Here is a 7,395-nt window from a genome sequence, read left to right as displayed (position 1 = left end):
CTAAGTTGGTGAACCATTTCTTTCACTGGCATTTTGTCCTTAGGAGCTGACCAAATCATGAAAAAATGTTCCCTGTAACTGTAAGTAAATGGAAGTAAATGGAAGCTACTTTGACTAGTTTCAGATCTTACTAACTTCTTGGCACAGAAATCAGACTCTGAAGCTGACTGATGTGACGTGAATGGGCAAAGCCAATAATTCTGCCACCCGACCAGACCCGGCACTCTTATAAACGGACCTGCTCACACGCGGCTTCCCCAGGCGAACACCCATCTTTGACGGGCTGTCAAGCGAACATGCTTTTTACCAAAAGCTGTGCATTTTCTGCGTCGGTTTTATAAAAGAGGTTAGTCATCATTGGAATGTAGCCTAGCTCTGAGGTAACATTAGAAGCAAACAGGTGCATATGTCTATGTTTTCTGGTTGGTAAATGCTTGCAGTTTGTGTTTTACACACTTGGCGTGATGTGGAGAATAAAAACAATCCATCAGGTAATCTGGCCCATCGCCTTCCCCGATAAATCCACTTTATGCTGAAACTACAGATAGATGCAAAAATCAGAGTTCAGCAAGTCACATTCCTAAGGGGACCTTGGGACCCCATGGCAGAACGCACACAGGATTTAAGAAACCAGGTGAGTATGAACTCAGGGCAATCTAGAGAGAGACAGCAGTGAGAAACTCAGGGTTGGTTTGGTGGCAGTTCCTGGAGATTTGTCATTGGTGGCAAGCTGAATGCCTTCAACCTGCATTCCTAACCTTTTGTAAATAGTAATGTCTGATTCCCCAGTGACCCGTGCTGTGTCACAGGCCATCCTTCTCGCAGACCCTGTCCTTGTCTGCAGTACGGAGCGCGCCTCAAATTGGGAGGGGGGTGGTACCGGGATACCATCATTTGTCGGGAGTCCCCTTCTGCCCCTCAGAGTGTCAGGAAGATTCCCGTCTGGAGAGAGAAGTTCCAATAACCCCCAGAATCTCCGGGTAATTGCCAAGCTTTCTGTCAGGGAGATTTAAAAGCCATTTACTTGTGTTTATTTTATATTTAATGAGTTGGTTCATGCCAAAGGCCGGGCTGATGTCTCGTTTATTTTGGATTCTGAACATTTGCACACAGTTTCCACTTGAAATAGCGGATCGGGAATATAGACAATCACAGACCCTCAGAAAGGTCTTAACAGCTGTGGGTGATGGACATTCGAGGTCAGGCCGAAATGTCCGCTCTTGGTGGGGGTTGTGTTTCATTCTGGGTGGCGACTTTGTGCTGTGATCACAACAGAGGGTTACCAGCCCAGAGCTGGAGATCCTGAAACAAAGAGGTGGGAAGGGCTTCACCGGGCAGATGGCTCGAAGGCTCACTTTCATGGCTGTTCCAGAGAGAAAGTCGGAGCTTCACAACCAGGAGAGAGAGCAGCGACTTACCCACACAAGGGCAGAAAAGAATCAGGTTCGGCCTGATAGAAACCAGGCAGTTGCCTGGCCATGAGAGATCCTCCTCCTGTCTTTCTGCCCTTGGGGGTGTAGGGGGCAGGGTGAGGAGGTGTGCGTGTTGGGGGCTGCCCGTTTGGTAGGACAGGCCAGGTTGTGACTTTGGGAAACTATCTGTGAGGCTGTCCCCAGCAGTGATGGCAGGCTGGAGCTCCTAGCCTGTGTCCCCAGAACTCTGATAGTGTGACAAATTGGAGTGGTCCATGATGGCAGAAAGCAGATGGTCAAGGGTCAGTCAAAGGTGCTGGAGTGGCTCTCACACCAGGTTTTGACTGCAGGTCTAACCAGGGCGTTGGGGCCGTACCCGAACACTACACTTCCCTAGGTTTTGTTGGCCCATGAAATTCTGGAACTTTGCCTGGAGGGATGCTCGTATGAAAGAATTCCATGGACCAATAACTCTGGGAAATCCTGCATGCCTCTCTTTAGGATTTCTTCAAAGGCCTAGCAACTCACTGGAGTCTTGGGGCCTGCATCAAAGAATTCTGTCTCCTCCAATCCTCCCCCAAACTCCTAACTGACCCCCTCCTGAGAAACCTGTTCTGACCTCTAGCTCTCTCGAGGGAGCACCAGCCAGGAGCAAGGAATCACGATGAACGGGAGTGGTGCACTCATGAGGAGGCTGAGGAAGTTCAAAGAGCCCCCAGCCACATGAAGGTGGCCTCTCTAGGGAGGCTTCCTCTTGTCTTCTCCCTTGTCCCTGGACTGAGGCGTAAAAGGTTAAAGGCGGTATGGAGAGAACACCTTAGACCAGCTCCCCTAATATGGGCCTTGGGGAGATGCATTCCTTTTCTTTGGACTCATTTTCCAAATCTGCATTCACGGATGGAGGGGGTGGATCGGGGTTGAGGGGGTGGACACAGAGTCTAGTCTTGGCCTTACAATACCACGCGAGTTCTCCAAGATGTTTGATGCACCAGGGAGCGGCGCTGTCTTCCCACCTGCTAGCTTGACCTTTCCCTTGCAACTTGTTACCCAGAGCTGCCTCCCACTGTATCAAGAACAACTACCCCAGGGATCCTACTGCCCCTGGCCATGCTTATATCCTCACTTTATCCCATGATCATCTATCCGCAAGAACACTGTTTGCTTCTACCACTTTCTTAGAAACAGACAAGTGAGTTATGATAGGGTCTGAAGTTGCCCAGTGTCAAGCAAGGGCAAGAATCTGGTTGAAGGATTCAACAAAGGCTCTTGGAATTGGGATAACGGAAGGGCATCTGAGGTATCCCTTTGCTTTGACTGCACTGTCTTCGGAGGGGGAGGCCCCTGTGGCAGCTTTGACTATGATCCTGTTCTCCCTCAAAACACAGCTGATAGGGGACTGTGGGGCCATCTGGTCCCATCCTCTTCGGCCTAGCTCAGGAAGAGGAGTTGCCCTAATCCTATTATTAGTCTTCCTGGACAGGCTGTAGTAACAAAAGGGGCTGAGAAGTATCTTCTCATCTAACTTCTCCCAAGGCTGATTTTGATGGGTGCGTCAAGCTCACTCATGTTTGGCTGTTGACCAACCTAATCTACGTACTCTTGGTGTGGTCCTCCGTCGTGCACCCTTCCCGTCACAGAACATTCCAGACTGCTCTTCCTCCTACCTCCCTCCTGAAGCCCACAGCCTCTGATTCCTTCCCTTCATTCCTGCTCTACGCCCTCTGCCAACCCTGACCTGTATCTCCAGTAGTCCAGACTCCAGTCCTGGGGCAGCCCTGTGGGGTGGAAGTCAAGGCTAACTTCTCTCTCTCTCTTTGGGATTTGCTGGGAGTATTGTAAATAAAGTATTGTCATAATTATTACCGATTAATATTTTTACACCTAATGAAGTTTCGAAGGGATGGTGTTTACTTGGTCTAGAGGAGGGGCACCTTCCAGATGACTCGCCCAGCAATTAAAGCAGCTTGTTAGCTGGAGGCCCGGGATGGCCGAGGACAGCTGGAGAGCTCTTCTTTGCAAGCAGCTCTGGTTAACATCAACCGGGAAAGCTCTTTGTAAACACATGAATAATTGATTGTCCCGCGCTCACATAGCTACCGCGGATCTGAGCCTGTATGACTCATTTGCAAGCCATCCCTGTCGTCTGGATGCCATAACATTGGAGGAATGATGATCGTTTCTTGGAGATTCTTCTGTGGCCAGAGTTGCCAAGACCAAGGCTGTAATGGTTTGTTATGATGACCTTTGTTATTCCATTAGGCTCAATTGCTTTAAAAAATGATGTGTGCATACTTTAGGAACGTTTTTACCCTTTACGTTGACCTGACATCATAGTTTATATTACAAAATGTATTAATGACAGAGGAGTGTTTTCATGTCCCAAGGACAAATTTTAACAACCATAATCTGCCCTTAGTCATCATAAATATAAATGTATTGGTCAAACAGATCTCGTTAATGTGGCCAAGATAAATGCAAGTCTATATTTTAAGGCAGTTGAAGTTCTAGAGGATATTTGGAGCTTTTTGTGGGGCTAAGAGATCTTGTATACGTGCTATCAAAAGGCTGAGAAAATTAACATGTTTCCCCCTCTGGTTTCTCGTCGGACAGATATAAACGTCCCGGGGATGTCAAGAAAGATTGTTCACATAGTTTCTGGACTCCGTTAATGCCTGGTGGGGTGAAGCTTAGTTCTTAAAGCTGTATTCTTTTCATTATGCTCCCAGTGCTTCTGCAAAGGAAGAAAATAAGGATTTCAAGACTCAGCAAATGTGTTGCTCAACCCCACGCTTTGCCTGGTAGTTTTAATTATCTGAGTGCCCCCTGCCCCGCCAGCTTGCTTCCTGTAGGAGGAGCCCCTTTTCAACAGGTGCGTGGCTGACATTTTGCAGTCTACATGCTGGGCACAGGCTGGGTCAAACACCTCGTCCTCTTCTCTGTCACACAGCCCTCAGAAGCATTGGCCGTTGCTGGTGGTGTCCACATTTTAAGCTTCTCAGGCAGAAAATAAATGCTCGTTTAGAATCCTTTTTAATCGTGAGCTTAGTCTGAGCCATGAACATGTGTTTAAGGCAGTAATGTCTCTGACAGAGCAGACCATTTCCAGGGGGAGTTGGTCTTGCCTGAATATGGCGGACATGGTCCCATGATGAAAATCTGTGTGGCTTATGGTCACCTGGCAATGACTAATGAGCACTTCAAATAAAACCATTTTCCATTCTTCCCTTAGAAAAAGCTTCTAAGAGGAACCTTCCCTTCTGTATCTGCTGTTGTCTTCTCTAGTATCACCCAGTGGGCTTTGGAGTCATTATTTTGCCTGGATACCCTCTCTCGGATTGGGGGTTGACTTACTTTCTTAATTTGATGATGTGGTGCTAGTTCTGTGATAATCTCCCGTGTGGTTGAAACCTTTTGATTCGTTTAGAGAGTGAGGCACATACACCCAGGGTCACAGCAGCACCATTCACTATAGCCAACAGGTGAGAGCAACCCAAGAGTTTGATGAGAGATAAACAGAGTAAAGAAAATGTTATATATGTATAGAATGGAATGTTATTCAGCCTTAAAAAGGAAGGGAATTCTGGCACATGCTATCACATGGATGAAGCTTGAGGACATGATGCTGATTGAAATATGTAGGTCGCAAAGAAACCAATACTGTATCATTTCAGTCATAAGAGATATGGCGCATAGTCAGACTCAGAAGCAGACAGTAGAATGGTGGCTGCTGGGAACCAGGGGAGGACACATGGGAGTTACTGTTTACTGGGAACAGAGTTTCAGTTTTGTAGGATGGAAAGAGTTCTGGATATGGGTGGTGGTGATGGCTGCACAGTAATGTGAATGTATTTAATTCCACTGAACTGTAGGGACGCTCGCAGCTTAGTTGGTTAAGTGTCTGCCTTTAGCTCAGGTCATGATTTCAGGGTCCTGGGATTGAGCCCCGTACTGGGATCCTTGCTCAGTGGGGAGCCTGCCTCTCCTTCTCCCTCTGCCTACTGCTCCCCTACTTATCCATTTCTGACAAATAAATAAATAAAATCTTCAAAAAAAAAATACCACTGAACTGTACACTTCAAAGTGGCTAAGAGAGTAAATCTTAAGTGATGTGTACTTTACCACAATTAAAAAATAGTAATAAAAAAGAAAAAAAAAGTGGGGCACACCAGAGACTTGGCATTAGCGTAATTCAAACTCCAAGGCCCCTTTTCTGGAAACAGCCTGACTCTAGCCCCTGAGAGAACCCCACCCCCACCCAGAATACCAAGAACTCCTCTTGCTGAGACTAAAGAGAATTAAAATTGAAATGTAATGACCTTGTAATGACCTTGACCTTAACTTAACCTTGACCGTGGGTGAGATAACTTTAAACTTTAATTTTTTGTTTTAACTTCTTTGGACCTTAACTTGTTGTTGTTGTTGTTTTAAACGTTTAATTTATTTATTTTAGAGAGAGAGAGCACAAGTGGGGAGAGGGACAGAGGGAGACGGAGAGAAAGAATCTCAAGGAGGCTCACTCCACTGAGAACAGAGCTTGAAGTAGGGCTCGAGCTCATGACCCTGAGATCACGACCTGAGCTGAAATCAAGAGTTGGATGCTCATCGGACTCAGCCACCCCAGGTGCCCCGGACCTTCACTTGTAAGGGGATTTTGAGCTTTGGAGTTCCTGGTAGTTTGATATTTTGAGAGGAGTTAAGTTCAAATGTAGAACATCTCACGGTTGGCCTTTTATTGTTGGGGTGCCTCTATGATATCATCGGATCATTGCCTAATTTCTAATAGGTTACATTGGTCGATGAGGCTGGAAATAGATCTCAGTCTATTTGAGGGAATAGAAGAGAATCTACATTTTCTGTCTTGACTACAGAAAGGCCATGAAGAACATAATGTCCCGTACTGACCCATCTCAGAAACTTCTGGGGCAAAAACCCCACTGCCTATCCCAGAAGGTCCCTAATGGAGCTGTGGCTGGTGTTAGGGGTGTTGAAGATACTGTCCCACTTCTGGCTGACCACAGGCATCATGGGTAAACACAGTGGGAACAGGGAACCAAAAAAAAAAAAAAATACTGAGGAATTTTGGGGCAGAGATGGTAAGTAACTTCCCTGTAATAAACCGCTTCAGGATTGAGATGGCACGTAACCCTAATGTACCCACATGAAGGTATGTTAATTCGTCTTGGCCTCTCTCTGCCTCCCCACACTCTTCTTCTCAGGGGAGACCTGAATGGTAAATTTGGGGGCAGCCACTGAGCTCTGTGCCTCCTCCTCCATCTTTCTTCTTAGGCTCGGCTCATCTTCAAGCTGCAGGATCCCAGGTCTCTTTGAGCTGAGTGGTGAGCTGGGCAGAAAAACCCTGCCCTTGTTGGGCGAAGCCTACAGTTTTGTGTCGTGCCGCCTGGGGTTCAGCTCCGGGATTCTGCATGAGAAATTCCATTGCTTCTATATTTCTAAACCACATCCTCCAAGCTAACTTTTATCAGTAATACAATAGGTATTTTGATGTAAAACAGAATATTTCTTTGCTCTAAAACCACATCCACATTCTCATTATGCCTTCACGTTTGTAGCATGTCACGAAGTCTTCAGATCACTGTTGCCCACGCACGCTGTTTGATCACTGGCACTCCAGTGAGCTCGGATGGATGTGCAAGCTTTTTGGAAGCTGCTGCAGTGTTATAATCACACTTGTCCCTAATTGCCTAAGTCCCGTCGGTGAGGTTTGAAGAGGTGAACTCACCTGCCTATGTTGTAGGTGATGGGCTAGAATGAGACCTCCAGGCTTCTGGCTTTGGGTCGTGGGCTCCTAAAGAACCAGTTAGCAAGAGTTATCTCAAAGAGTGGTAGTATCAACTGGAAACTGGTTTGATCCCACAGTCTTGTTTTGAAACATCTGCTGATGACGTCACGAAGGGACCTTTCGGATTGGGGTCCGTAAGTTCCACTGTGGATGTGACTCCTGTGGGAACCTTGACTAGAGGGC

This window comes from Martes martes (genome assembly GCF_963455335.1).
Source record: "Martes martes genome assembly, chromosome: 15".
Classification (NCBI taxonomy): domain Eukaryota; kingdom Metazoa; phylum Chordata; class Mammalia; order Carnivora; family Mustelidae; genus Martes; species Martes martes.
This window is presented reverse-complemented; position numbering follows the sequence as displayed.